The sequence below is a fragment of the Sarcophilus harrisii genome, chromosome 3 (genome assembly GCF_902635505.1).
Source record: "Sarcophilus harrisii chromosome 3, mSarHar1.11, whole genome shotgun sequence".
Lineage (NCBI taxonomy): Eukaryota > Metazoa > Chordata > Mammalia > Dasyuromorphia > Dasyuridae > Sarcophilus > Sarcophilus harrisii.
In genome coordinates this window covers 58,813,282-58,834,607 of record NC_045428.1, presented here as the reverse complement: position 1 = coordinate 58,834,607, position 21,326 = coordinate 58,813,282, and the positions used below count along the sequence as shown (strand labels likewise).

Here is a 21,326-nt window from a genome sequence, read left to right as displayed (position 1 = left end):
CCTCCGCTGGCTTTACTCTTCCCGGCCGGAATCCGATAGGCTCATCCCCTCACGCGCCACCCCCGGCGGACCAATGGGAGGCTGCGGCTCCTGAATATGCAAACGAGTCGCTGGGAGGTGCGTGTCCCGGACGGTTCAGGACTTAACAGACATTGGCTTCCCAGCGCCCGAGAGTGGCGGTAGCGTTAGTCGCCACGGTCAGGGGGCGGTTGGGACGCTGGGTGGCCCGGGAGGGAGGGAGGAGGAGGAGGAGGAGGAGGAGGAGGGCCTCGCTCCGCCTCGGAAGTGCGGCCGCGGGTCCTGCGCCCGGAGCCAGCGGGCGAGCTAGGGGGTGGGGTTGAATGCTTCCAGGCCTCTGGCCGGCTCGGCGCGGAGGCGGACGGGGAGCCGAGGCGCGGCGCGGAGAGCCGGCGTTCGCAGGCGGTGGCGCCGGCGCTGGGTGAGTGAGGGACGCACGCCAGCCGGCCCATTGTTTTTCCTTCGGGTCGAGGACTAGCCGACCGCCGGGCCGAGGCCGGGGCCGGGGCCGGGGAGCGTTGGCCGGCACGCGGGCCCCGCCCCCGGCCTCCCCCCAGCCGCGGAGGGCCTCGGGGGCGCGCACGGGGCCGCGGGGGTGGGGGTAAAGCGTGCGCGCCCCCGGACCCGCGCGGCCCGGTCCGGCTTGGGCCCGGGCTGCTGTTGCTTCTGGGGGGATTGGGCCGGGGACCCCGAGGCAGAGACTGCAGATGCCGCACTCCCCCTGTGGGGAGTGGTGGGGGTGCGCTCTGGGAGCCTCGCTGCTGGACCTGACAGCGTGGGGGCGAAGGGAGGAGAGCCTGGGGGAGGGGCCCCTAGCATCGCTGCGTGGGGAGTGTGGGGGGAGACCCCGCGGGGGGCGGGAACTGTTGGAGCGTGGCTGCTGCTGCTGAAGCTGACCCACCGCGGGAGGGGGAGGCCTCTGGGCTGTGCCGCTGCCGGACCTGACAGCGTGGGGGTGACTGGGGGAGAGCCTCGGAGAACAAGGCAGCTGCGGCATTGGGGTGATAGCAGAGCAGCGTGGGGGTGACTGGGGGAGAGCCTCCGGGAACAGGGCAGCTGCTGCATGCAGGTGATAGCCGAGCCTTGTCGGAGGCTGGGGTTCCAGACCTTGCTGCTTCTGGACCTGGGAGTGGGGCAGTGAGAAGGGGGCAGCTTGGTCTCGGTGGGAGGCTTTCAGAGCTTTGCCCATTCTTCTGGATCTGGTTAGCGGGGGTGGAAGAAGGAAAACCTGGTCTGGAGGGAGGGAGGGGGGGCTGTGTGCTGTTGGGGGCATTGCAGCTGCTGGATCTGTCATAGCTTGGGAGGGGAGGGTTAAGACTGCATGATCTGGGTGGGGGGGTGAGGGTGTTGTTTCCAAGTCACCATGATAGAAATTGAGGCATAAATTGTGGGGGTTGGGTGGAGAATTGAGGCCAAACCCATACCTGAGCCAAGCTAAATGCCCCTGAAATGAGACTTTGATTGTTAAGGCTTGACAACTTTTGTAGGGGAATCTCTTGGCAAGTAAGATGGACGAAATTGGGTTATGGTCTACTTACTCTACCCAACCAAATTGCCTTTGCTATTGCCTTTGCTATTTGGGATAATACAAAGAATGTGCCATAGTTTTTGGTTTGGGGTTTTTGTTTTTGTTTTTTTCCTTTGGAAGTAGTGTATCTCCTTTTGAGACCTTATTCTTTTGATCCAGGTGGTCAGTGCATTTTGTAGATTTCAAAATCATAAGATTTTTAGCCAGAAGGAGACCTTCCAGATAATAAAGTCAACTTTTAAGAGAAGTGACTTGGCCTCCAAGACTTTGCTGCTTAGTGCCTCTATGACCTTGGACAGTTCAGTTCCTTTTAACAAAGCACTTTCCATGTCCAAATCACAGGTTTGTGACCTAACATCACAAATCAAGTAAGCTTCAGAGCCTGATCATATCTGATAGCCAGCCCTTTCCCCCCATCCTAAATATAACTGGAAGACAATTTAGAGACAAGTTCAATATCTTGATTTTACAGATGAGAAAATTGAAGCCCAAAAGTTAAGTGAGCTAGAATCTGAAGTTGTATTTTGACCAGTTCTAACTGATACCCAAGTCCATTGTTTTATTCCCTCCCTAACCATGCTGTTTTATCCTGTGACTTGGGCATAAAAAAATTCAGAACGGCATGGAACACTAGAATATAGATCTTGTGTAAATGCATGGGAGTTTGGCCATGTTACCATATTTTATGACCCAGGAGAGCTGTGGATAATAACACTGGCATAGTTCCTCCTTCATGGTTATCCCAAGTTTTGTGGATGTGTCTTGATTTAACGCTTGAGAATTGATGTGAGGATCATTTGGTTCTTAAGATACCTTAGTAGAATTCATTATGGAAGAAGAAAAGTTTAAATTTCTCTCAACAAGCTAAAAGTCCAAAGTGTAGCGGGAATTAAAATTACTGTTGGGAGAACTGACTGCTCTTTGTTCCTAACAAGGTGCTTGATCTTGGTCAAATTAATTAATCTCTCCTACTTTGTTTGCTGGCTTGGACTAGAAGATCTTTCCAGTTTTATATCTATGATCCTATCAATCCATTAAATGAAAGTGTTGGGATGATAATTTTAAATCTTTTCCAGTTCTGTGACTCTAAATTGATGTTTCTCTTCAAAGGAAAGTCTTATTAGAAAGTATAAATCATGAGTCTGAAACATGTTCTTTGTGGAGTAAAGAGGTCAAAATCCTTAAATTTTGAACATATTTAGAAGCTTTATTTCTCTAGGTTTCATGGCTCAGAGCTAAGAGATCTGTGGGCTCTGATGAGACTCTTCTGTTATAATGTGGACATGGAAGTTAAGTACTGTAGGTGCTCAGATACTAAAACTGGAGCCAGGGCTTTACCCATGTACAATTGCATAATTTTGGATTAATCTTTGAATGCTTCTAAAAGCCTCATCTTCACAGATGGTAGACAAAACTTTTGGTCATAGGAACCAAAACTCCGGAACCAACGGTTCCCTCTTTTCTTCTCTTTGCTTTCATCTCTAGCATCATTTCAGGATATATACCATGGCATTCAATGACTGAGAGAAAATTTTGTTTTCAGAATAGCCAGTCTTTGGGAATCTCAGGTTAGTGGTATAAAGAAGGGGAAGAAGAGGGAAGCATATATATATAGTGCCTACACTCTGCTAGATGCTGTTCCAAGTGCTTTTTACCAATAATCCATTTGATCAGAAGCGTTCATCTTTGGCTTCTAAATGAAGATAAATCACAGCTAATATTTATAGGGTGCTTATTCTGTTAGGCACTGTGCTGAATGCTCACTAGGCTTATGATAAACTGAGTGCTGGTGGTTTAAGTGACTGGCCCAAGGTCACACTGCTAGGAATGTGTCAGAGATAGAAGAAACTGAGAAGCCAGAATCAGCTATGCTTAATTTAGCCTTAGCACTGGTTAGTTTCAGGAAGGGAAAACTTGTAAGTAGACAGATATAAAGAGAACTTGCTTCAGATTTATTCCCTTAAAGCCATGCTAAAAAGAAACTTGTAACATTAGATGAAGCTTATCTCTTTTCCTGGGGAAGTCCCCCCTCACTAGAGATCAGTATCTTCTATGTAGGTTATAGAGAATTGCCTGAGACACTAATAGGTTAAGTGATGTCACACCCTCATTATTTGATGTAATAGACTCAAATCTTCATGATTCCAAAGCTAGCTCACTTCACTATTTCAAACTACCTGTCAAAAAAACAAAAAAAAGGCATCATGAAGTTGGGCTTTGCACAGTTGCACAGTGATGCAGATTGCAATATTTCAGATCATATACATAGATACATACTTCATTTTAGTAAGTGTTGAGGTAGATTACTCTTATGTATTTGATGCAGACATATTAACTTAAATTCTTGGAATGTGCTTCTGGAGGAAGGAGGATTGGTACTCCTTTAGGATAAAGTAGAACATTCATTGGCTTTGCAGTCAGACCTGAGCTAAATGGCTCTGACACAATGGTTACTTTGAACAAGTCACTTAACCTCAGGGATAATTGTTTCCTCCGCAAGAAAATAAAAACTTGTCCTAGATGGTCTTTGAAGTGCCTTCCTATTCTAGACCTATGGAATTGTGTAGTGACTAGGCCTAAGGTGGCCAAGAGAGCTGAAGTTTGCCAGCTTGAACAAGTGTTACTCCACAAAATCATAGTATTAGATCAGCTTGAAAGACATTTTTAATCTTTTATTAAATCTTTTAATAATGTGACTTATGTTGATCTTTAGTTTCACAAGAAAACTCATTCTTATATCCCCTTTAGATTATCAGACATAAATGCTTAGAGGGATTTGATTTTAAAACGATCATTTAGATTTATCATCAAATTATGCTTCTTTATGATATTTTGCATTCTTCATGAGTCATTTTGCTGTTGTATTTACCTGTGCCTCTGACAGGGTGCTTTCTGGCTGTGGTCTCTGAGATATGTCTGTACTCTGGTGTTCCTTCTGTCTGTCTGTCTGTTAAAGCCCTCACTATCCTGTAACTGGTTTCTCATCCAGTTCTGGCTTTAACTGAATCCTCTCAGATTTTGTTCAAGGTCTGCTCATCTCCTGTGACATTCTTGGGGTGATCTCGTCAGTTCTCATGGTTTTGTTTAGTTTTCTTTTCTGATGACTCTTAGATCTATATAATCATAATGATGGTGATGATGATGGTAATCACAGCAATAATAACTTGCACTTTGTAAAACATTTTACAAATGTTTACTTAGTTGATCATAATTACCTTGTGTTGTTATCATCATCTCCATATATATCTCCTATATATACTATAGGCTCAGTTTCCTCTGAGCCATAGTGCTTGACTGTCATGCATAAAATTGAGGCAGGGTTTGAACTCAGGTCTTGCTCCTTCCAAGTGCTGCTCCTTTGTTCCCTCTTGTTTTTGTTCATCCTTCATTCTCAAAGAGGAGCAGTGACATCACAAAGGGCATGTTTTGACCTGCTTGTGAAATGGATTTAAGGGAAGACCTCAGCCTTGCCCCTCTCTTCATGAGAGGCCAGTGGATCTTCTTAGAGTTTAATTGTCCCAATTAATAGTTATCTATTGGACTGGAGATATGTCAAATCAATCATGTCCAAAACTGAATTTAGTCTCTTTTCCTGCAAACTGTCTCTTTTTCCAAACTTCTCTATTTTCTATTCTACCAAGTTCGAAATCTCAGCATTCTCTCTTATCTCTTAGTCTTCCTCATGCCACATACAGGCAGTTGTCAAATCATCCTGCTTCTGTTTTCACAATATTCCATATCTGACCATTCTTTTGGACTCACAGCTGCACCTTAGTTCAGGTCTTCATCTACTTTGTTGCACTTGTTTCTTTATCTCCACCTCATTCCTCACTCTTATCTTTTAGAGGCAGCTCAAGTGTTGATCTGCTAATGTCCTTTGTCCCAAATTAACTTGTATTAACTACTTTGTATACATTGGTATTTATTCATTTTATGTTTGTGTTACATGTATTTAAATTTGTCTCCTCTATTACATTGTAAGGTCCTTGAGAGTATTTTTATTTTTATACTCAGGTTACCGGCATATTGACTGAGCTTAATAAATGTTTAAGCATTTTCATATCTGACTCTTGATGAGGTTTTTGAGGGTTTCTTAGCCAAAATGTCCTGCTCATTTTACCAGATGAGGACCCTGAGGCAAACCAGGGTTAAATGACTTATTCAGGATCAGGATTAGAAGTGTCTGAAGCCAGATTTGAACTCGGGAAAAGGAGTCTTATCTGCTTTGCCACTTAACTGCCCTTAATAAATACTTCTTGGTTGATTTGTAGGCTGCACTAGTAGTATTAGAATGATAACTTGCTAAAAAAAGATCACTTGATTGCACTAGAAAATCTTAAACAGGTCTTTATTTTATTTTATTTTTTTATTTAATAGCCTTTTATTTACAGGATATATGCATGGGTAGGTAACTTTACAGGATTAACAATTGCCAAACCTCTTGTTCCAATTTTTCACCTCTTACCCCCCCCCCCCACCCCCTCCCCTAGATGGCAGGATGACCAGTAGATGTTAAACAGGTCTTTAAACTTAGGTTCCATAAACTTAAAAAAATCTGTAGTAACATACTATTTTGAATCTGAATCAACACTTGATATTATTTTTAATCATCATTTTACTGTATAATTTGTTAGTCATTATATATATATAATTCGTATCAGTGAAAATTTCATCTAGTAAGAAAGTATCTTGAGCTTCTGTTCACTAAATCTTGGTAAAGGATTAGGTTATAGTAAATAGATTGTTTACCAAAAAGATTTCTAAATTACTTTTTTTTTTTTTTTTTTTTGTAAACAAAGGTGACAATTCAAAGACCAATGGTAACACCTTTTTTTTTTTTTTTTTCTTTTGGTTTACCCGTTGACTGTAGGGAAGTTGAAGGTCAAACTAGATTTCTTTCCTGTCATCTATTGGTCTCCTGAGATGCCTCTAAAGATAGTGGAAGCCTTATTAACATTCCCTATGCACCTGCAAAGCACTGTTATCTGATGTGAGTAAGAGCCTTGAAGTTCCTTAATATGGCCCCTTGGGTGGTATGAGTCATTGGGCACCTTCTATCTTAGCAATAGAGAAATAAAAAATCAGTTTTCAGAATATTTGGCTATCTAGAATGGAAACTCTTCCCATTTCTGAAACTGGTTTCACAGATAAGAAGTCTTTTATGAAATTAGTAGATTGCTTAGTAATTGGTTATAGGAATTCCTATGTAACTGAATTGTTAAGATGCAAAGGCTATCTGAATTGAATAGTCAGAGGAGCATGATCAATGCATTGGATTATCCATACTGAAAAAGAACCAAGTTTATTTATATTTCACTTAGATTTTTTTTCTATTTGCATTTGAATTTTCAACAAAATAAAGAAATTAAAGGTCTTAGGAAAAGAAAAACTTCAGTCTTCTCCTCTTAATCCTCCCCCCATGTTGTCTTCCTGTTGGATTCATTTCCTCTTCCATATTCCATGCCAGAATGTACTGGTTTTCTAGTCCCCCTTTTTAAAGTCATTGATTCACATCTTTTCCTGGGAGATCCAATATTTTAGTTTAGATGGGCTTTTTGGTTCCTTCTGAGTTGGTCTGTTAATTAAAAAGTCCTTTTATTTTAACAAAATAAAATTTAACATTTTGGGGGGAGTTATGGAGGCTTAGTGCTCAGTAATTTAATAGAACTGATACTGATTAAAAACATTTTATTTTTATTAGGAACTTAAATCAACAATAAGCACAAATATTTCAGCAAAAAAGAGAACAAGGTTATATATTAATCTCTGAATCTTTAATGTACAATTTCTTTAAAACTGATATTTTAAATTTAACACAGTTGTAACAACATTGTTTTGCTTGTATCCCTTATAAACTGCTTTCTGTTCTCTTTTATGTGTTTTTCCTACCAGTAACATTTTTCTTCCTTAAAAAAAAATTAGTATTACTACTACCCTGCTCCCCTTAACAACTATATTTGACCCTACTCTCACGAATAAACCCCCTCCCTTCCTTGAAATAAATATATATAGGCAAACAAAACAAACTCATTACTGGTTATGTCTGAAATTGTATGTTTTATTCTATGCATCTAGTCAATTATCTCTTTGCTATGAAGTGGGAAGTATCAGTCTTCTTTGATATCAATCTTCTGGGATTCTTCTGGGTTGCTTGTTGCATTCATTAGTGTTTGTAACTCTTAGAATTGTTTATCTTTACCTTATTGTGACCATTGATTATTCTAATTTTTACCACTTCATAAGTTTTTCCAGGTTTCTCAGAATTTGTTCATTTTGTCACTTCTTTTAGAGTAGAAATATTCCATTATGTTCATATAGTATAGTTAACTATTCCTCAGTTGATGGTCACCCACTTTTCCCCAGATACTTTGTACAACAAAAAGTATTACAGATTTTTTTGTACATATGTGGGTCCTTTTCCTCTGACTTTGACATCCTTCAGGGTTTAATCCCAGTAATGGCATTGATAGGGCAAAAGAATATGTACAATTTGATGACTTCTTGGATCTGTTTCCAAACTACAGAATTTTGGAGCTAATTTACAACTTTAGCAACAAACAAGGTATACTAGTCCAGGCCTCCCAAAGTTCTTGTAACAATTATCTTTGACCCTTCTCCCTCACCTCAACTCTTAAGGGGTGTGAATTGGAACCCTTCAGTTTTAATTTATATTTCTCTTAGTAAAATTGGAACATTTTCCCCAGATAGTTGTTGATAGAGTGCATATCTTCTAGCTGATGCTGATTTTAATTATAAAAACTCTTTTATTCTTATACAAAAGTATGGGACAGCTTAATCTTTTGTTTCCGTTTTATGATACTATGGTAATCTTATTTCCTGATTTATTTGTGCTTTTTTTTGGTCTTGGTTCAGAGTACTTTTATGACCATACTATTTCAAGGATGTTTCATTTAATTTAGATGGCTTTTGACATAGCATTGCTTTTCATTCCTCTTTAAAAAAAAAAAAAATATTTATATCACCTAGATTTCCCTGTATTCTCCCTTCAGAGAGCCATCCTTTTAAAAAGTAATTTTTAAGAAAAGAAGCAAAATTCAAAAACAATACATCAGAAATGCTTAAAAGTTTTTTTGTTTTTCTGACTGCCTTCCTATATGGTCTGTCATTTTAACCATCATTATTTTACTTCTATTTCATTTTTTAAAGGACACTAGGTGATTGACTCTTGCAGCTTCCCTTTTTTTTGTATTCACGTTTACTGTTAAGTATCCTGCATTGGTTGCCTTTTTTCTTGATAGTTGCACATCTCTATTCTTAGGAGTTTTATGTATTGCCATCCTTTTCTCACCTCAGCATGCTTCTTTGCTCTTAGTATCTATTTTCATTCCTGTGTAATTCTGCCTGCCTATTTTATTATTTTTCTTTATTTTCAAATTGTGACTACTCCCTGGGGACTAACCCTGGTATAGTGGAGTGAAGTTAAAACCTACCTCAAAGTTGGTAATAATCCTCGGGGTAAGTCCTACCTTTACATGTTAACTCTGACGACAGGGAAAAAAATATGTCTCCCCATGCAATTCAGAATGCAAGTGAGTTGCCTTTTTGCTGCCTCTGTGGAGAGAGTTTCAATATAAGGAGTTCTCATAATTGATGAGACTCTCCTCATGAAAAACAGTTACTAAAACTCTTCTATTAAAAAGGTAAAAAAATGCTTTTTTGGGAGGGGAGTACATCTTTTATCACTTTATACTAATTTAAACCCCCCCAGCTCAATTATCAAATGGCTAATATTATACAAATTAAATTAATACATTGGACATGGCCAAAAATGTCTTATTCTGTATTTGTGGTTCATTATGAAAATATTTGTAAAAAGTGCTTAGCACATAGGAGTTGCCCAAGTGTTGTGTATTCTTATATAATGCTCCATCTCTTCCTTTATCTTCATTCACATGATCCCTACCCTAATTCAGCTCCTGATTACTACTCACCTAGTCTATTGTTATTATGCAGTGGCCAATTAGAAAATTGGTTTCTCTGCCAAAACAGCAGTTTATAATTTCTTTTTAAAGTTAAAATGGATATATTTTGCTTTTATATTACCTAACTTTTCCTCTGTATTACCTTCTCTCTCCACTTGTTCTTCTGGGAAGCCTTCCTTCATAATTTCTGTCTTTCTTGGCAATTGAGGTTAAGTGACTTGCCCAGGGTCACACAGCTAGGAAGTATTAAGTGTCTGAGAGCAAATTTGAACTCGGGTCCTCCTGACTTCAGGACTGATGCTCGATTCAATGTGTAGGAGGTTATATTCTTAAGATTAGTGTCTGGGGCATAGTAATCTTAATAAGTGTTTGTTAATCGGTTGGCTGATACAATGTGATTATGATATATATGCAGATAAATAATTGCAAGGTAACTTGAGAAATGGAGAAGCTCTAACAGTGAGGTTGGGTGATGAGGGAAGGGCTTTCTTTAGGAAGTAGCTTCTGAGCTGAGTCTCGAAAGAAGCTAAGGATTCTAAGAGCACTGCACCACCTAGCTGCCCGCCCTTCATAATTTTTTAAAAGAAAAGAAGGAAAAATCAGGAAAACCACCGGTTCTTTTTTGGGGAAAAAATTGGACAGCATATGGAATGTGCCATACTTGTAGATTGTAGACCCCTCTTTTTTTTTTTTTTTTTTTTTTGTTTCTTCCTTGGAGCCAACCTTGCTCTTTGGAACTCTCCAGCATTCAATTTTGAGTGTTTCATGGTTGTTCTTTACATTTACAGTGTTGTGGTCATTCTGTATCTTATTTTCTTAGCTCTTACTAAAGGGACTAAACAAACATCTACTAAAGTAGATGGTTAGTGAGATGGAAATGATGGGAACCTTGAGTAGATGTGACCCTGTCATCCTAGGGTTTATGATGGAAAAGAGGAAATTCGGTATAGTTTAACATGGACCTTGATTGTGGGAAAATAAAGTTCAAAGAGTTCTGAGACTAAAGTCACCTCAGCAGATCCTTACAGATGAAATTCTGAAGGCATACTGCGTATACATGTAAGTGTATAGGGAACTCACAGACCAATAAAACTTAAAAAAAAAAAAAAGTATGTAAGATAAAGATCAGTAACAGAATGTGAATAATAGCATGGCATGGTATTGTAAAAATTGTCAGGACTTGGGATGGAGAATTGAATCTGCATCCAGAGGAAGAAGTATAGGGATTTAATGTGGATTGAAGCATGGTATTTTCACCTTTTTTGTTATTATTATTATTTTTTTTTCTTTTTCGTGGTTTTTCCCCTTTTGGTCTGATTGTTCTTGCGCAGTATAACAACTATAGAAATATGTTTGAGAGAATTGCACATGTTTAGTTTATATTGGATTGCTTGCTGTCTTGGGGATGGGGGAAAGTAAGGGAGGAAGGCAGAATTTTGGAACAAAGGGTCTTACAGAGGTGAATGTTGAAGACTATCTTTGCATATATTTGGAAAGATAAAATACATTTGAAAAATAATTGTGTGAGGAATGTTCAGAGTGAGATGAGACTAGTGAGAAAAGCATAGGACAAGAGAGGTTTTTTGTTTGCAGTGAGAAAAGAATTACTTGGTTTTGTTTTCTCTTTTCTTTGCAAAGGAGGCCAAAATGATAAAACAAATGACTTTTGAAGTTGATATCCAAAACAAATACGAATTCAAGTCTTCTGACTCAAATGTTAACTGCATCCTGGTTTCTGTAGCTGTGATTGCTGAGCCTCTGTCAGTGGTGTTTGAAAAATAGAAAGTTAAAGAGGTGCTACTAGATTAGAGAAGGGCAAACATTGTTCATTCTCTGTTTATCTCTCTTTCTCATATAGTAAGGAATAGATCCTGAGTAGTAGAGGGAACTTGAATTATATTCCTGGGAACATTTTAGAATGAATCATTAAAGAGAACATGTAGGTTGGAAAATGGTGATTACAGCGAATTACCCTGGCTTCTTCAGTAATATGTCATGCCACATTAACTTCCATTTCCCTCCTTTTTTTTTTTTTTTTTTTTTGGTGAGGGGAGGATATTGTAAATATGACCTAGGTAGAATTTAGCTATTTATTTTTGTGAGGCACTTGGAGTTAAATGCCTTGTCAGTGTCACACAGCTAACGTGTTAAACTGAAGCCATATTTGCCTTCAGGTCCTCCCGACTCTCTGATCAGTTCTTTATGTGCATACCATCTAGTTGCCTCTTTTAAGTGGATATTAGCAGAGGTTTGTGGAGAAGATAAGTCAGATGGATTTAGAATTTGTTGGATGGTTGCATTCCAAGAGATGTTGACATGGACATTTCAGTCAAGAGTTTATGCTTGGTTTTTTGGGTGTAGATGTGGCATGCTCCTCAAATTGTACAGGTGATCTCTGGGAAGCATAACATATTGATGATACAGTCATCAAAAGAAACTCGGTGAGTTCTAAAATATTGGACTTAATCCATTAAGATGAAATTTAAAAAGGACAGACTTTTGTGTTGCTTTTGAATTAAAAAAAAAATCAACTCAAGTATAAGGAAGACTTAGTTAAAATTCAGTTATTCTGAAACAGATTTGATGGTTTTAGTAACTAATTCAACATGATAGCATACTCTGAGGAGCCAGGCACATGAGCTAATACAATCCTAGGTAATGGTAAGGAAGTAATATTCCCATTCTGCTCTGGTCAGGCTTCATCTGTAGTAAAGTGTCCAGGTCTGGGTGCTATGGTTTGAGAAAAATAATGATTAAATGGTAAGTATCTAGAGAAAGACAATAAGATCTCTGTGTCAGGAAGAACCTGTGCGTGTAAACATAGAGAAGAAAAGGCTTGGCCAGGATGGGGAGTTGGGGGAGTTGAAGGGCTGTTATCAACCAGGAGCCATGGGTTGCAGAGATAAAAATGAAATAGTCTCTACTCATTAGAAAATCTTTTTTTTTAAAATAACTTTTTATTGATAGTACATATGTATGGGTAATTTTTTTTTTACAACATTATCCCTTGCACTCACTTCTGTTCTGATTTTTCCTTTCCCTTCCTCTACCCCCTCCCTAAATGGCAGGCAGTCTTATACATTTTAAATAAGTTATAGAATATCCTAGATACAATATATGTGTGCAGAACCGAACAATTCTCTTGTTGCACAGGAAGAATTGGATTCAGAAGGTAAAAATAACCTGGGAAGAAACACAAAAATGCAAACAGTTCATACTCATTTCCCAGTGTTCCTTCTCTGGGTGTAGCTGATTCTGTCCATCATTGATCAGTTGGAAGTGAATTAGATCTTCTCTTTGTCGAAGATACCACTTCCATCAGAATACATCCTCGTACAGTATTGTTGTTGAAGTGTATAATGATCTCTTGGTTCTGCTCATTTCACTCAGCATCAGTTCATGTAAGTCTTTCCAAGCCTCTCTGTATTCATCCTGCTGGTCATTCAGTAGAAAGTCTTAAAGAAAAATCTGGCTAACTTTTGCGGGAATATGTGTTATTGGGATCCCTATTGTGTAGATAGCCACTTATCTTCTCTCAAATGCTTTGAAATCTCCCTTTCTATTCCAACCTCCCCATAGCTGCCAAAGTGGTCATGCTTAAATCAGAGGGGACCTGATCTGGCTCAGTAGATTTGGCTGGTTCTCTATTAGCAGCACCATACCTTTTTAGCCATTAGAGAGATAGACTAATGACATGTGGTATATGCCAGATGTGTCTTTACCTTCACACTCTTTGTTCCTGATAAACTGGTCTTTTTGCTATTCTTCACTTACATATTACAACTCTTTTCTCCATGTTTCTGGTTTGTTTGCTGTTCTGCATGCCTGAAATGTAATTTTCTCACTTTTGCCTTTTATAGTCTTTATTTCCTACAAAACTCAATCCAGTTGCTATTTTACTAGTGGATTTTTAGTTTTGTGTATATGCAAATGCCTTCTAATACATTTTATATATACATGTGGATATACACACATTGTCTCCCTTTGTAGAATCTAAACTATTTGAGGGCAGGAAATGTTTTACTTTTTGCAAGAATCTCGTATCAAGTAATGTAGTGTTAATTGTTCAGTTGTTTCAGTCATGATCTATTCTTCTTGACCCCATTTGGGATTTTCTTGGCAAAGGTGCTGGAGTGGTTTGCCATTTTTCTCCAGCTCATTTTACAGATGAGGAAACTGAGACAAACAGGGTGATTTGCCCAGGGTCAAGTATCTACCTTTAATTATCTGAGGCTGGATTTGAATTCATTCTAGGAGCTGCACTGCATCTAAACTATACCACCTAGTTTGCCTGTAAATAACATAGTAGGCCCTTAATAATGTTTATATAATTTGATTCCTGGATAATTTATAAACATTTATTGAATGAATGCTTCATTCAATAAATATTATTTATAAATTTGTATATATAAATCATAATAATTTATATAATAATAGTTTATAAATAAAATTTTATTTATAAATAAACTTCATTCAAAGCAAGAATTTTTTTCTTGATACAATGAATTTAAAAATCATGTAAGACAGGATCTTTTTCTCATTTGACTTAGTGTTTAATACCATGTTTCTTAAGTGTTTGTGTAATACCTAGGATTACAAAGAAAATCAATTATATTGAAAGTTAATAGATTCTAGGTTAAGAACATGTGATTTAATAGGATGATATAATACATTAGAGAGTAAAGTATAAACAATAAATGCGGACAAAGGTGCAAACAAGCACATACTTGATCTAACATTGTTGATAGTTCTGTGAAGTCTCAGGGAAAATAATGTCCTTAGGGCATTTTCTTTGGACTGATTTTTATAAATAGAAGATTTGTTCCTGAGCAATCAAAATCTGAATTATAATTGTTAAGTATATTTTATTTCCATATGCATAAATTATATAATACACAAATTTATATGTATATACAAATTATAGATCTTCATAGAGAAAACAATGCATTGCAATAGGGAATGCAAATATTGGGGATTTAATTAAGCAAGAACTGTAGGTAAGTAATGTTAGGTTGAGTGGGGCTGCTTGTTATCGGTTCTTATCCTTTAAATGGGTGCTGAGAAATGGCTTCTTTTGGGGATGAGCCAGTTTGTGAGATGATGAGCCAGTTATTGTGTCAATAAAAAGTGGAATAAATAATTTTGATTGTAGATTCTCAGATTTCTGTTGCTTGATTGGATGATAATTTGATAGTATCAGAAGAAAAAGAGTGCTTTTGTTAAGCTCTGGGAGCAAAAATCCTTAGATTTCTCTTCAGCCACTCTTTCTTGTCATAAGAACCAAATAATTTTAACAAATCAGCAACTAGACATAATAATTTATACACTTCTTAAATTAGCCAATGTACATTAGCTAATACAATAATGTATTAATTGAACTTTTGATGTATAAATGATTGTTAGGGTCAGAACATTTATTGAAGAAAATCTCCTAATAACAGGTTATCAAAGGGAAAGTCTAAGAACCTGAAACCTAGGTGTTTTCCTCATCCTACCTCTCTTACCCTTTCTCCCAGTGGAACCTTCTTTCTCTTTTTTTTTTTTTTCCACATTTATTTATTCTCTCTCTCTCTCTCTCTTTTTAGATCATCCCAACATACTTGACTCATACCTGTGCCCTCTGTGTGTAGACTCTCCTGATTGCCTAAACAGTGATAAAATTTTTAGGAAATGTAAACAGTTTAACTTATTGAATCCCTTATGTTTTCTAATGGTTACCTTTTTATGTCTTTTGAGTCTTCTCACATTTTCTATTCAGCTTTGGTCTTTGCATCAGGAATGCTTAGAAATCCTCTACTTCATGAAAAATCTGTTTATTCCTCCTGAATTATACTCAGTTTTATACTCGGGATTTCTAGTTCCTTGGCCTTCTAGAATATCATATTCTAAGCCCTTTATTCTTTTAACATAGAAGGTGTTTAAATCTTGTGATTTGAACTTTGAACTTGGTTATAATATTCTTGGGAGTTTTCCTTTTGGGATCTCTTTCTGGAAATGATGAATGGATTCTTTCTTTTTACCCTCTGTTTCTATGATATCAGTAATTTTCTTTGATAATTTTTTGAAATATTAAGTATAGATTCTTTTTTTGGTAATGGCTTTCAGTGAGTCAATTCTCAAATGATCTCTCCCAAGTGTCAGAGCTAAGAGAGATTGGTGGTTATAATGGATGTAACCCAATTGGAAAAGTATGAAGCATAGTAGTCTTTTATTGCTGAAAGGGTTTGGGGAGGCACTGGTATATGTGACTCAGACTGAAGAAGTTTGGAGCATTTTTGTGGGATGTTGAGACAAATATGAGCCTATTTGAGAATCGGTAAAAGATATGATAATCAAACTAATACCAAATTTGTGTGATTTTATTATATAGCTTGAATAGGAGCATAGAGGATAGGAGGCAGAGATAACTTATTGCTGGGATTTAAAGCATTAGAAGAATTTGAGGGAGGAAAATAAAACCAGATCTGGCATTGCTTGGAAAAAGACAGAGTAACTTGACATTGGGATATTGAAAAATAGGTTTGGAAAGCAGATGAAATCATGGAAGATGAAGAGGTTGTAGTCATCTCTGTGTCTAAGGTGACAGATTATGAGGACTGATTTTTTTTTTTTTAATTTAATAGCCTTTTATTTACAGGATATATACATGGGTAACTTTACAGCATTAACAATTGCCAAACCTCTTGTTCCAATTTTTCACCTCTTACCCCCCCCCCCCCTCCCCTAGATGGCAGGATGACCAGTAGATGTTAAATATATTAAAATATAAATTAGATACACAATAAGTATACATGACCAAAACGTTATTTTGCTGTACAAAAAGAATCAGACTCTGAAATATTGTACAATTAGCTTGTGAAGGAAATCAAAAATGCAGGTGTGCATAAATATAGGGATTGGGAATTCAATGTAATGGTTTTTAGTCATCTCCCAGAGTTCTTTTTCTGGGTATAGCTAGTTCAGTTCATTACTGCTCCATTAGAAATGATTTGGTTGATCTCGTTGCTGAGGATGGCCTGATCCATCAGAACTGGTCATCATCTAGTATTGTTGTTGAAGTATATAATGATCTCCTGGTCCTGCTCATTTCACTCAGCATCAGTTCATGTAAGTCTCTCCAGGCCTTTCTGAAATCATCCTGTTGGTCATTTCTTACAGAACAGTAATATTCCATAATTTTCATATACCACAATTTATTCAGCCATTCTCCAACTGATGGACATCCATTCAGTTTCCAGTTTCTAGCCACTACAAAAAGGGCTGCCACAAACATTCGTGCACATACAGGTCCCTTTCCCTTCTTTATAATCTATGAGGACTGAATTACTGAAATGAGTGACCAGTATAACTAAGGGGACATCAAGATGTATATTGAAGTCCTCAGCCATGAAAGCAAGGGTTGAAGCTTAGGAACCAAGTGTTGGGCTTGAAAAAGGAGGGAGTATGTCTTGTTAGCTGGTATATAGCAGGAAACAGTCTGATAAGGTGATGGGTAGTGTTGGTATTAGAAAGAAGGTCTAGAAATGGCAGTAAAGAAGAAAGACATCCATTCCTTATGTCCCAGAGTATTACTTGGAGGCCAATATGCAGCCTAAAAGAATGGCTAGGAAGCATCTGGAGTGATGGGGTGAGGGAGATCCAGGTTTGTGAGAGCACAAGATGATGTCATGATCTAAAGAAGTCTAAAATGAATGGAAGGTTATCAATAGAATAAAGATTTTAGAGGTCCCAAAAGAGAAAAACGCTGGAGGGAAGGAACATAGCAGAGTCATGTGAAGGAATGAAGAATCCCGTAGTGGTCAGTCAACAAGTGTTTTTTAAGTATTTAATAGCTAAAGATACAAAAAGCACCGAAGCAATTCCCGCCACCAAGAACTGCCCCTAAGAATCTCACATTCTAATGGAAAAATTGCAAAAATTGGGTATATGCAAGATAAGTAAGCTGAAGGTAATTTAAGAGGAATAGCCTTACCAGCAGTGTGTGTGTTTTGGCAGCCACTCAGTGGTATTGACTTGATTTCTTTTCTGTTTATGAGCGAGGTGGTTGGTGGATGAGGAGGAAAATTGGGCCTTGGGTTGAGTCATGATCTGATAGTCCTTACGTTCTGGTTGATTAGGATGGGAAGAGGTCTAATTTGCCTGTACAGGGATAACCTTCCCAGGCCTCTCTTTCCATTAATATGAAGCCTGCTTGTCGATGTGATTTAATGTAAAGCTAGACTAAGATTGATTACAGGAAACCTAGTTAGCCATCTCACAGTAAGGATGCCTTTATATAGGAGAGGACTAGAGTTCCCAGTATGAGATTCTTGGGATTTGCTATATACAAACGGTGGACTTTTGGCTGGTTAGTACAAAGTAGAGGGCTGGCTGTTTCCTTTGGTGTATCACTGCTACCCCCTAGAGGCAGCAGTAACTTTTTCTTCTAATTCTTTTCTCTGCAGAACTAGAACCGTTCCATCTATGGACTTTTCAAAATGCTAAGACTAATAAGCCTTTTAATATTACTCAGGTAGCAGAGAGGAAAAAAAAAAAACTGGATGAGAAGTTGGGAAATCTGGGCTTTTTTCCCCTAAATGTGCTACTAATTGTGCTGTGTATGACCAGTTCATCCATTTCAGCAGATTTAGCACTTTGCCTGTATATGTGTGGATGCGAATGGTTATTTTACAACCTGTTTCCAGCAGTGCTGTGTGTGTGTGTGTGTGCGCGCGCGTGTGTGTGTAGATATATATATGTGCATGCACACGTGCATTCACAAGTTTATGTACATATATAAACATACGCACACACACACACACACACATATAGCACTGCTGGGAATGGGGGTTATAAAATGATATCTGTCCTTGATATATTTATAATCTTTATGGCTAGTTAAGACAACTAGAAGTCAGGAGATTGGGTTTCCTTATAACCAGCTGAGACACTAATAATGCTGTAATCTTGGGCAAATCCCTTTTCTCCGGGACTCACCTTGTCCAACAAGAAGAGTTGAATTTTGATGGATTCCTAAATTCCTTTTTATCCCTATTATGGACTCTGATTGTTTAATATAAAGTGTAAATTTTGTGTAGATATTCATGACCCTCCACAACTTTAGCTTTTCAGCATTATCTCATACTGTTCCCCTTTACATTGTAGCCAGCTTGGATTATGGTTGGCTTTTCTTCCTGCTGCCTTCTTTTCTCCAGCCTTAGCTGTGTACCATACCTTGCTGTTTACTTCATTTCATAAAGTCTTTACTAGTTGGAAAAGCCTTTTTTTTTTTTTTTTTTTTAAGTCAACCTTTTTTTATGGGGCCTTTCTTGAAACTCAAATTGCCGCTTCCCCATCTCCTCCCAAAAAGAAAAAAGCTGAAATTATTTTTCCTCAAATTTCTTTGTATTTGTGATATCTTCCTTACATCACAGTTACTTGTGTATTTGACTTCTTAAAACCACGTCTTAACTTTTCTCTTATCCTAACTAGATTTTGAATTCCTTAATAAGATTTTTAAAAAAGATTTGTTGATCTTTTATTTTTACTCAGCCATATCCAACTATACTGCTTGCTCTTTCATTGTGACACGTTTGTGTACATTATTTTACATCCTTCTATTCAATATTTTATAGCCATGTCCCTTGTTTCTCCAAGAGAAAAGGAGGGAGGTGCATCTCCTTATTTTATTTATACTGTATATCATTTTATCATCAGTTCATATTAGTCCTTGTTTCTCTGAATTGCTTGTAGTTGTCTTATAATGGTACAATAACATTTCATTGTTCTCTTATGTCTGCTCTTTTGTTTTTTGTTCTTTACTATCAAAAAGAGTACGTCTTAAGAGAAGAGAATTTTCATGTTGGTGTGTGTATGTATCTATGTATTTCTTTACCTATTCTTCATCTCCTTGGACCAAATGAATAGTGGTGGAACCATCTACTTTTAAATCATTTTTCATAATAATTGGACCAGTTCAGATCCAGCGATTGTTACCTCTCGTAACTTCTCCAACACTAGCTATTTTTGTCTTTAGTCATCTTAATTTGCTGGATGTGAGAAGAAACTTTAGAGCTGATATAGAGTTCTCCTCTTAGTTACTTGAAAGTATTCTTTACATATGACAATTAATAGATTACAATTCTTTTTTTGGAGAATCATATATTTCTCCTTTACCTACTTACTTGGAATTGCAACTTTTGGTCACAACACAGATTCATCATAGATATCCAACTTTTTGGAGATGTTTGATGTGAAGACTTTGTTAAATTACCCATAATTTTTCTTTCTGCTAGCTATATTAATTTAAAAAAAATAACATTTTCAACTTCATATAATCAAAATTTATCTATTTTATTTTGCTTTTATATTTTATTTGGTTAGAATTCTGTAAAGGTATTTCCAGTTTCTTGCAGCTTTTTAAAATGATTTGACTACATATGTTTATTTGAGATTCTGTTTGGAACTTTTGATATATAGAATAGAATGCTGATCTTAAAATACTCTTTGCTGGTCAAATAAAAAATCTTCCCCAAGTATGTCGAACCTTGGACTTAGTTTGTTTCATTGTTGAATTTTTCTGTTTTTTTAACCAATATCTGAAAGTTTAGCTCATTTATCATTTTAAGATAATTTAAAACTTTGAAGATATTCCCTTTTCTTTTTACCTTTTTTTAACTTAGTGTTTTTACTTAAACATTTGTCATGAGCTTTTCAGTCTTTTGTTTAATAGCAATTTCATTATTCTGTTAAGCACTTTTTTAGTATACTCTTGGTAGTTTTATTGGCATAACAATATAATAGGTAAATTAATTGTATAGATATTGGTTGAGTCATTTAGGAATAATAATAACAATCCAGAATTTATCTAAATTTCTGTACAGAATGCTCTGTAATTGTAAGTATTACATATTTTGGCATAATGACTAAGAAGTGTTTTATGCTTTTTGCCATTATTTTGATTAGGATTTCTATATAATTTTTTATAAGTTTTTGTAGAAATGCCCATAACTTTTGTGGCTTTATTTAATATCCTCCTAATTTGAAAAATCTGTTAATTATCTTAAAAAAAAAATCCCTTGGTTTCTTGGGAGTTTTTTAAGGATATAATCAATCTCTGCAAATGAAACAGTTTAATTGTTAATGTTCTTAATTTTTTTCTTACTTCTACCTCTATGTAATTATTATATATAAATCTGTAAATATATTATATAAATATTATGTAATATTTCTGTAACTTTGTCAAGTAAATAGTGGTGATAGGAGGGAGAATTCTACTTTACACCTTTACATTTAGTGGGGGAAAAAAATCTAGTTTTTTCCATTGTGAATACTTTTTAATCTATAATTTTTAATATATTTTTAAAAGACTCTTCTATGTTGTACTTTAGGGCTTTTAACTTAAATGAGTATTGCATTATTATCAAATACTTTATGCGTCTTTTGACTAACACTATAATTTGTTTTTAACATGATTAATTATGTTGATTATTCTAATGTTTGATCTGTGGTATACATCCAATTTAGAAATAGTGGATTATTTAATATATTGCTGAATGGAAGAAACTTGAAGATCCTGGGTAAGAATGTGGCTTTTACTTATCCCCTAAGTGTGACTTGAGATTTTGTTGTGATAAATTGAGCTATAGTTAAAAGCTGCAGGTGTTCGATTATCTTAGATAAACTTTCACTCCCATCTTACTCCTCCAGGTTTTATTAGCATTTAAATACTTATTATGGTAAAGTATGTTCTTGGGTCCATATGTAGTCTCTGGATAAATTAGAAATCCCCAGTGAGTGGGAGAAAAGATCACAAGAGGGAAGGGGGGAAAAGGGGGGGGGGTGTTCTGCTTTAGGCT

At 37.0% G+C, this 21,326-nt stretch overlaps 1 protein-coding gene across 2 annotated transcripts in view; it reads left to right on the top strand.

Moving 5' to 3' along the window:
* The first annotated feature begins 332 nt into the window (after window positions 1-332).
* ACSL3 (acyl-CoA synthetase long chain family member 3) overlaps window positions 333-21,326 on the top strand; it is a 68,004-nt gene continuing 47,010 nt past the window's right edge. The window contains exons 1-2 of one of the 2 annotated variants that reach the window (XM_031957965.1): window positions 377-439; window positions 6,417-6,536. The gene's annotated coding sequence lies outside the window, so the exon portion shown is untranslated. Of the gene's footprint in view, window positions 440-6,416; window positions 6,537-21,326 lie in introns of both variants that reach the window. The other variant, XM_012546589.3, reaches the window with a different exon arrangement.